Source organism: Peromyscus eremicus, chromosome 1, assembly GCF_949786415.1.
Source record: "Peromyscus eremicus chromosome 1, PerEre_H2_v1, whole genome shotgun sequence".
Taxonomy (NCBI): domain Eukaryota; kingdom Metazoa; phylum Chordata; class Mammalia; order Rodentia; family Cricetidae; genus Peromyscus; species Peromyscus eremicus.
Window position 1 is genome coordinate 170,718,403 of NC_081416.1, and position 10,154 is coordinate 170,728,556.

Sequence of the window (10,154 nt, forward strand, 5' to 3'; positions counted from 1 at the left end):
ACTATAACAAGACACTAACAGGCTGACAGTTTGGGTCTATAGGTGAGAATTTATCTAACAAAAATAACCAAGATTTACTCAGCATCAGCCACGTCCATAACCAAGTGTTATTCTGATCAATAAAGCTCATTGTCCATCAGGCTTCTGGCAAATACTTAAATATATATATATATTTGGCATAATGGTTAACTCTTTAGTATTGCTCTCCACCTTAGTTCTGCACAACTAACATGGGAAACTGTTGAAAAGCAGCGGCAAATATTTGCAAAAACAAACAAAATCCCAACCTTATTACAAGCATGGGTATGAGATGGGAATTTATCTCAAGCCATGTCTTTCCAACCATTAAGAAACCACCCAGACTGAATTTGCCAGTGTATTTTGCCTGGACCCAAGAGGGGCACTTATATCCAACAGAGGAGTTGAAAATCAAACTTAGTGTTTAGTTTAGGGGTGTGCTAGAAAATGCAACCACAGTTTGAAAGTTGTCTTAGAAAAAAGACCACCCAAAACAGATTCACTGAATTTATTTTAAAAATGGTAAAACATTTCTTACAAAAGAATCATTACATTCTGCACAGCGCTCTGAACACGCCAGGGGCATGTGGACTATTACTTCTCCCTGTCCCCCCACTCCCCCATGTTACGGTGACCATAAAGCAAGGTGTTCACAATAATTACATGGGGGGAATTATTTTTTAAACCACCAACAATGAGCAAAAAATAAAATTCACTCTCTCTGCTGCTGTTTCAAAATTTCAGTGTTATTTTTTGCAAGTCCTCCCTCTAACCCTGTTTGTAAGGAACAAGAACATTACATCTGGTGAACAAGCCAAGATTTCACTGCACCTCAAAGGCAGAATGTCTATGCAGCAGGGGAAGGTTAGTTTTTTAAACAGATGCAGATTAGAAAACAAACAAACAAACAAACAAACAAAAACAAACAAACAATGCAGGACTTCTTCAGGTTTTCCCTAGTCTTAGAAAAGCTTTCCAGAATACTGCTTCCCACTGTTCGGCAGCAAACACTGTGTGTTCTGTATCTGGCCCTGTGTTCCTGTAATGGTAATGATCCGATCTTCAGATCTTTCTAAAGCCTCATCAATTTTGAGGGATGCTTCTGACTCATGACAGTTTGTTCAATCTGCTGACCACCTTTGCCAATAATAGACCCAGCCAAATCTTTGGGACTAGTTACACGTGTAGTAGTAATAATAGGTCTGCTGAGGTCACTATATGAGCCACGACCCCCTGCTTAGAAATAATTATATCCAGAACCACCCTGTGGTTCATAAGGCATTTGCTGTTCTGATTTCATATGTCACTTGCAGAGTCCCAAGTTTCATTAGCACTGAACCCAACCATGCCATCATAGTGGTCTCCAGTAAGCCATAAGCTCTCCCCCTCTGGGTGGTGGTGGTGGAGGAAGAGGAAGATTCTGAGCTCTGCTGCCACCCAGGCCACCTGGACCAGAAGGAGGTGGAGGGGAGGAAGGTCATGCTAACTATAAATCAGGCATCCAGGCTTAGAGACAGCTTTCAGATAAGGTCAGTCCTCCGTGCCCAGGCACATTCTCCAAACAAGGGCAGGTAGAGAGCAGGAAGTCTTGCTGCAGGGGAGGGAGTCCCCATGTCCCTAAACTTTGGAAAAAGCTTTCAGGCCAGGATAGACTGTGACCTCTGACTGGCAAGGCCTTCTAACACATTCCGCAGCATCAGATTCAAGCGGGGAGCTGGATGGTTGCAGTGGGTGATGGTAAACACAGGCCTTCTTCCAAGGTGGAAATGGTTGTCTTCAGAATTTCTCCAGTCATTTTAGTATCAGCACTGATGACACTCAGTTTGTGCTTGGGGCCACTCCTGCTAGACTGAAACACCGGCATTGGAGTCTGTTCAGTGAGCCTCCATGTTCTCGCTTCCTTTTCCGGTCACTGCCCCAGCATTCTTGCTTGGAAGCAACATGTGCAATTCGACCATCTCATCTGTATTTTTAGATCTTTCAAAGGCTTGTTTCTCTTCCGTATTTTCCACAGGGCATTTACCAATTTCCCTATTGGCCTCAGTGTTGGGGCTGTTTCAGTCTCCATTTTCTTGAGTTAAATGAATACACCAATAGTCGGCAGTGGAGTAGGAGATGAGCGCAATGATGACGTCTCTGCAGCGGAGAAGCCAGATTTATTTATTTTGTGTGTGTTGGTGTTCGGCCTGCTTGTCTGTCTCTGTAAGGGTGTCCGAGCCACTGGGGCTGGAGGTACAGACAGCTGTGAGCAGCGATGTGGGTGCTGGGTCTAGAACTCAGGTCCTGTCTGGAAGAGCAACCAGTGCTCTTAACCTCTGAACCATCATCTCTCCAGGCCCTGTCCTTAAACTTTCATTTACATGTTCCCATGTCTTTAAATTTATAGGCCCTTCTCTAGGGAACCAAGGGCAGATTTTTTAGAATGGAAGTGAGAGCTTCTCTAAGTGCTCTAGCAAAACATTACAGGAGCCAGATGCAGAAACAAACGGAGCATCTAAAGCAGTGGTTCTCAACCTGAGGGTCGTGACCCCCTTGGGGTTGTCGAATGACCCTTTCTTAGGGGTTGGCTATCAGATATTTGTATTATGATTAATATTTATTATTATAACAGTAGCAAAATTACAGTTATAAAGTAGCAACAAAAATAATTTTATGGTTGGGGGGTCACCCCAACATGAGGAACTGTATCCAAAGGAAGGTTGAGAACCATTGCTCTAAAGGAAAAAAGAAAGAGTACTCTTTAGGATGCAGCTGCGCTGTGTTTTACTCCTGGCTGTTCCACCTCTTCCTTTCTTTTCTTTTTCGCCTTTTATTCTACCTATTTACTTATTATTTTCAGGCAGTCCTCTGGTCTGACTCTTTTCACGCTATATTTATCATGGCTGTACTCACTCTTGGTGATTTCTCCCATTCTCGTGCCCCATATCTGTAACAAGCTTTCTCAAATGTAGTCCGACTTTCCTTTGTGGGACTGCCAGCTCCCCAGTAAGGATATGGAGACTTAATATTAATCATGAAAGCTTAGCCTTAGCTTAGGCTTTTTTCCAACTAGCTCTTATAACTGAAATTAACCTGTCTCTATTAATCTATATTCTGCTACATGGCTCATTTACCTCTTTCCTGTACTGTATGTCCAATTTCTTCAGAGTCTCTGGTTAAATCAGCCTCTCTTCTTCCCAGAGTTCTCTCTGTCCCCAGAAATCCCATCTAGTCTTTTCTGCCTAGCTATTGACCATTCAGCTCTTTATTAAACCAATCACAGCGACACATCTTCACACAGTGTAAACTAATATTCTGCAGCATTCCCCCCTTTTTGTCTTAATAAAAAAGAGAAGGCTTAACTCTAACACAGTAAAACTATATATAATAAGAATAATTATCAGGTAAGAATTATATTCACAATGTCCAGTCCATTTGTACTATCTTGATGAGTCCAAAATTTTATACCTAAACCATTTTCTATCATAACTTGTATTACCATCCTAAAAATATCCTTTTATACCTTAAAACATCTTCTTAAATAAACAATTTAAACTTTTATGTCTCTCAACCTTATAAACTTTACATCTCTTTTGTAAGTTTCTTTTTTGAATTTGGTAACAAAGCAAATGGTATAACTATCCATCAGAGACCTGAGAAGGATATAATACTACCTGAATAAACAGGAAGTACAGTGCAAACAACTTCCCAAACTATAGAATTACAGAGACATCTGTAATTTCTGTGACTGTAATGTCTGGACAGTCACCAAGGTTCCTCTGCAATGCTGGGGCATCCATCTTTGGCCTAAAGGCCTAGAATGTCTGACAGACTTTCCTGTGAAGCAGGAAATTTTGAAGGACTGTCCTACCTTGTCTTGGCAAAGTTCAGTAGTCACCTTCTTTCATGTCCTGCTTGTCTAATTTGGACAGCATACTGTCAGCAGTCAAGGCAAAGGCAATTTTTTTTTGCCCAGTGGCTAACTTTGCCATAATGAAAGCAAACTCCATAATGGAGATTCTTCAAGGCACATTTTTTTTTTAAGTAAATTGGTGCTGCCAGGAGCAGACATATCTCACTGTCATAACAAGCTTTATGCTATTAAAACATCTTAAATGCCATATTCTGTAGATCTCTGAAGTGTTTGAAGACCATTTGTCCATCTAAAATATATGTTTGACCTTAAAAATATACCTAACATGACCACAAATTTGATTATTAGATGATTAACTAATAACCCACATTTCTTAATTATCCTAAATAGTTTGTAATAATAACTTTCAAGGACTAGAAATTTACATTACATTGTCAAATGAGCCGCATAGGTACAATACCTTAAACAAGAGAAGAAACATATATACAGTATAACAAAAATAACCTTAAATTTGTATCAATATACAAAAATCCATACCAATGTAAAATATTTAAGACTAGTAGCTACTTCTTAGTTTAAAAGTAGATTCACTAATCTACCCTTTTTCCTATCATTTCTCTACTATACCTTCCCCTTTTCCTTCAGAAAGAGATTCCGGAATCTAATCTCCTTTGCTCAGCTTTTTTCCTGACCAACAACTTGTAGCCCACTCCCCTAAATGGTGATATTTATAATTCACTGAATGACCAAAAAAACCATCCACCCCACCTCTTGGAAATGTGGGCTTCATGTTCTCTAGATTGCTTCCTGCTTTTTAGGGGCAATAGCATCTCTAGGGGACCCTGAGAAAATTGGAATAATGGTCAAATCCTGGGAGAGCTAGATGCATTATTTTTGTTTAGTCTCTGTGTGATGGGAAAGTGTATAGCTTTTCTGAAGTCCTGGCTGAATAGTCTGTGAGGCTGGAACGTCTTAGCTAGCAGCTTTGAAGTTGTTCTGTGCCAAGGACAATTTTAAGAGCCATGCCATATTGCCTGCCTGAGTTAAGTTTCTGTTGTTTAGTATTGAGCCACTAACCAGAAACTTTTGACATGCCTGGACAAGTCCTGAGTTATTAGAAAATAACATTTCCTTATCTTTCTGCTACAGTGACCATTAGTAACAATGTTTTGTGGTTAGGTTGCTTGGTTGGGTTGCTTGGCAACTCAACAGTCCCCTGATCTTTTCCCAAAGAAAGTTTCCTGGTCTGCTTACTATAAAACCCACCTGAGAAAAATAAAATTTTGCAGCTTGATCAGAATACTGTCTTGCTGTCAATTCTTTGTGTCTCTTATCCCTTCATTCGCCATTCCCCCTTCTAGGGTCTCTGCTGAAGATCCCGCTGGCCGGGACAGTTCTAGATGTAGAGTTTTGAGGAAACTGCAACAGAGGCATTCTAAGAGGCTGGATCACCTGGGCTACTTTTCTTCATTGGTATCTGGTCTTCCCCCCCCCTGAAAACACACAGACTTTTAAAGATAACACATATATCTGTGTTAACACAAGTATAGAATGTGCAGTGTGCAAAATCAGCTAAGATGGTTTTTTATTCTATGTTTGAGCAGGTAAAAGGCATCTGTTAATTTTATAAGTCTGTTTAGACTATATAACCAAACTGTAATATAAATTTCTATCCATCCATATGAAAGGATGGCATGTAATAATAAGTCATGAGAACTTCGTAGCTGACAAGATTTATCACGTCTCATCCAGTCTCAGAGATGTTCCCATGTAGAGGGATCAGTATATATATCACCTGTCTAGTTTTTCTTGTTTTTTTTTTCTTTGTGTTTGTAGTCAAGATCTTCACGAGGTCTCCCCCAGTCAAATCTGATCTTTATTAATTTTGAATGACTTCATAGCTTTTTGTTTTCTGTGGAAACAAAGGCATAATCTCTTCCCCAACACAACACATTTCCCGACTTCCATTCTGAAGCCAAGACATATATAGGCTGGTTTAATTTAGCAGTCTCTTTCATAATCCAGTGTCTCTCAGCAGCTGTCATTCTCTGTTCATTAGTCTTCAAAAAATTCAAAATTAACAAGCACCATATAAGATCCAAACTCCCTGTGTTATAATATTTCCCTTCCTTCCTTATGTGGTTCATTTTTATATTACTTTACCCTCTCTTTAAAGATTTTACTTTATTATTTTTAAACTATTATTTTTTTCTATGACTATCTGTATCCATTTCCTTTTCTTTCTTCAGCACCTAAGCACCTTTTAAGCATACTGTACCTTTTTAGAATTTTTTTTTTTTGTGTGTGTGTGTCTGGACCTAGCTTTCTGTGTGCCTGCAGTGTTCTCTGACCCCTTGAGCCAAGCCTTGAAGGGCCAGTCTGTCCTTCCTGTGGTTCTGCTTAGCTCACGGCACTGATGGCTCACAGGTAGAGGCCAGGAACAAAATACCATTTCTTTTCCGAAGCAACAATGCTATTAACTGCTGAGCTATCATCTCTCCCTTCCTCCCTTCCTTCCTTCCTCCCTTCCTTCTTTTTTTGGTTTTTTTTTCAAGACAGGGTTTCTCTGCATAACAGTCCTGGCTGTCCTAAAAAATCTAAAACAAATGTCCTCTGATATTTAAAACAAAAACTATTTGAAGGAAGAGCTTGGCCAAGGGCATGCCTATTCATACATTGACATGTGCCGGTAGTTTGGTTTGTCCATGTTCTTCTCATCTCTGTCTCATCACCCTTGGTAACGGCCTACCAGGAAAGATGTCTATTAATCACCTAACATTATTTGGCTGGCCACTCACAGGTTACCCCCAGCAACCACCAACTGCCATCCAAAAGGGAAACTTTAAAAAAACATTTATTTGTTAAAATCATCTTATTTTTTTCATGTGTATGGGTATTTTGCTTGCATGTGTTCAATTATTAAGTCACGAGGAGTGGTTGTGGAAGTGCAATGGGAAGTGTCACCATGTCTCATCTCTAAGACAGCTTTGTACAGCAAATCCTTGGAGGACGCAGACCCAGTATGAGCCCTAGAGGTCAGTGCAGCTGGAGGGACATAGATAGCACTCTCAGGTGGCAGACAGGCATGGGTTAGTGAGGACCAGGACTGAAAATGGGCATCTACTGACTTCAGGTCTTAGGTCTATACCATCAAGCTCTGCAGCTCCGCTCACACATGACAAAGACTCTTCTCCCCACACAGCAGAGGAGGTCCACCATCTCTGAGAACTCAGACCCTCCTGCATCTGCCTGGGAGTCATCTTCTAGGTGGTTCCCAAAGACATGGATTGGTGGTGGAGGTTACAGAGACCAACACTGGATGAAAGAGGTCTTAGCAAGGATCACAGATCCCACAGGGGGCATTGTCTTCATGATGGCTACACAGCACTGCTACCCAAGGCCAACATCACAAGGAACAATTCTAACCCCATGGAAGGTGAGTGGCCTTAAAGCGTGAACCTGAGAGTCAGAATACAACCTACCTGTGGAGCAGAAATGATCAAAGCCTCTCAGAAGGTGGCAGGCTGAAGCTGTCCCAGGGCAACAGGACTCTAAGTGACACAGGACCCTATGAGTATGAAATCTGAAACTTAGTGAGTGCCATCTGAAGTGACTCATTCAACCTGAACATCACCAGTGAGTAGTTTCTGTTTCATCATGGCTACAACTGCATAAATACAGAGGGATAGAGCCAGGACATTCAGTCCCTCTTGGGTTGGTGACACAGACCCACCACACAGATACCTAGGCCAAGCACATGCAGCCAGGTCCAGTGTTGAGCTAGAATGGGCTGGAGAGAATTCTGCCTAGAGAGGCTCATGGTGATGGAGACACAGGGGACATGCCAGATTCAGTCTCAGTGCACACATGAGTCTACAGTGTTTTTTTTTTTTTTTTTTGTATGTTGGACTGGAGATGGATCAGGGCTTGTACATGCTACATGAATTCTCTTCTACTAATCTTCACCCCAGCTCTGGGTGGGACCTACTTAACTAAGGTTATAGCACAGCTCAAAGAGATACTATGGCCTTCTACAGACCAGCATTTCCCCTCCCCTCTGCTGACATCACGTGTGGTTTTCTTCTCTTTGCTCCAGATGGTCCAGATGTCCTGATCTGATCATATCCCTCTTAGACATTCATTTCCACCCAGGGTCAAACCTCAACCTTTCCTTCCTTGCAGCCTCTCACCTACCCTGGTGGTGAGCACAGCACTCTTGGCTCATCAATGGGAAGTCACAGTCATCCTCCAAAGAGCTTTTTATCCCCAACATCACTACTGATACCAGCAGATCTATATCTCCCTTGTCCAGAACTCTGACATTGGCCTCCATAGGAACACAGTGAAGTAGATTACAAGTCTAGGGAAATGGATCCCTGAAATATCAGCATCAAGCTTTGGGATAAAGCCTTGGTTTTATGGATAGATACAGAAATAATTCCCAGCCTGTGTCATGGGCACAAACTATTCCCAATCCTGAGATTCCAGCTATGATTCTTCCTCCTCTCCTTGCATCTCTGATTTATTCTGGGTGACCCTGGATTAGTCTTGGAATGTGAGGGAGGCTTTCTCCTAGGTGAGAGGAACTTCCCAAGGGGAGGGGTTGTACTTAAGGTCAAACAGATTTTTCTTTCTGTCACTAACTCCTGCCTTCCTGTTCCCTCCATTTGCTATCATGATCTCCATGACCCAGAAGGCACACCCAGAGCTTTGAATCATGCTCATGTTCTCTTACCCCAAATGCTCCCAGCCCCCATCTTTTCTCACCTGGTGACTGGTTTCTGCTCTGATGCCAGAAGAGGCAGGAGCTGACTATGCCTGGGAGGCCTGTCCTGAGTCAGGATGAAACTTATGTTTTGATGATGCTGTTTCATTAACTGTTCTCAGTGTGGTGGACATCACAGTGTCCCTGAGCTCAGGATCTGGGAAGTGGGAAAAGTGAAACCCAGGGTAGATGTCCTTGAGCTGTGTCCTGACTCCGAGTGGACATCAGCACTTGTGATGACCACCTCAAACATGGAGGGACACTCCCTTGGAGAATGGGGAATTTCCTTTGAAATCTCCATGTGGAAGAGGAGGACTTAGCAGTTTGAAACAGTGTTCTAGTTAGCATTAAGTGTTGCCTTGACACAGTCCAACATCACCTGGGGCAGGGGAGGGGAAAGAGTCTCAACTACTAACTATCTTTATGATCTTAGGCTGTGGGCACATCTATGACAGGTTGTCTTAATTGATGCAGGAGGTCCTATGTCACTGTGGGTAGCCGCATCCCTGGGCAGATAGTCCTAGGTTGTATAAGAAAGCTAGCTAAGTGTAGAGAGTGAGAGAGTGATCCAGGGAATTCGCCTTCAAGCAGCACATTTCCTGCCTTCTGCCTTGACTTCCTTCATTCCTTCATTGTGACCCAAACTGGGAAGGGAAATGCAACCTTTGGTCTCCTAAACTGCTTTTGCTCAGGGTGTTTTTCATCACAGCTGGAGAAAGAAATCTAGAACAATGTATCGGGAAGAGCAGAGGACACATCTATCTGAACCAGTGTTCTCTGTACTCAAGAGCAGAGCCCCTCAGCACTCCGTGGGCAAAGAGAAGGAAGGATTTAGACACCAGAGACGGGTCAGTGAATGCAGGCGAAGCCCCAACATTAGTGTCTTTTCCTTTGAGTCTGAAGAAAAATGTCCTAAGGCTTTCCTTTGAAATTTTGGGGGCATAAGGCCCTTACCAAGGATTCCCATCCTCTAGATGTACATTACTTCTAACTTCAGTGCAGGGCTTCCCAGGACAAACATGGATCCCTGTCTAGACCCATCCTATACTCAATGAGGAGTTCTGGAGAGTACAGTGAACGGGATGACAGACCCTGCATCCCACCTGTGCCCAGGGTATCAGGGAAGGTCACAGTTCACTTGTTGACCTTACCTGCTGTAGCCCTAGACAAGAGACTGCAGTTCTCCCAGTGATTTCCAGGGCGTGATATCGGGACACACACTCAGGCCTCATAAAGTGGCTTGAGCCATGACCTTGCCTAGCAGACTGGTTTCCATTCCTGTCCCTACCAATGGGAAGCTCCCTCCCTAGACCCTGCTCTGTTTCTTGCCTGGGGAACAAGAGAGTCACCTCCTTCCTAGTATCTCCCAGAGGGAAAGAATGGATTATCACAGGGGAATCACCTAGGCAAAGGGCAAAGGTGACCCAGGAAGATCAGGGAGAACAAGGGCTCACCCAACATGCAGCTCAGCCAATACACAATGATGAAGGCTGCCTTGAATCCCTCCATAGGAAGAGG

General features: G+C 42.7%; 1 pseudogene; it reads right to left on the minus strand.

Annotated features, from left to right (window-relative positions):
- Positions 1-980: 980 nt before the first annotated feature.
- Positions 981-1,486, minus strand: LOC131896479 (heterogeneous nuclear ribonucleoprotein K-like; annotated as a pseudogene).
- Positions 1,487-10,154: the final 8,668 nt, after the last annotated feature.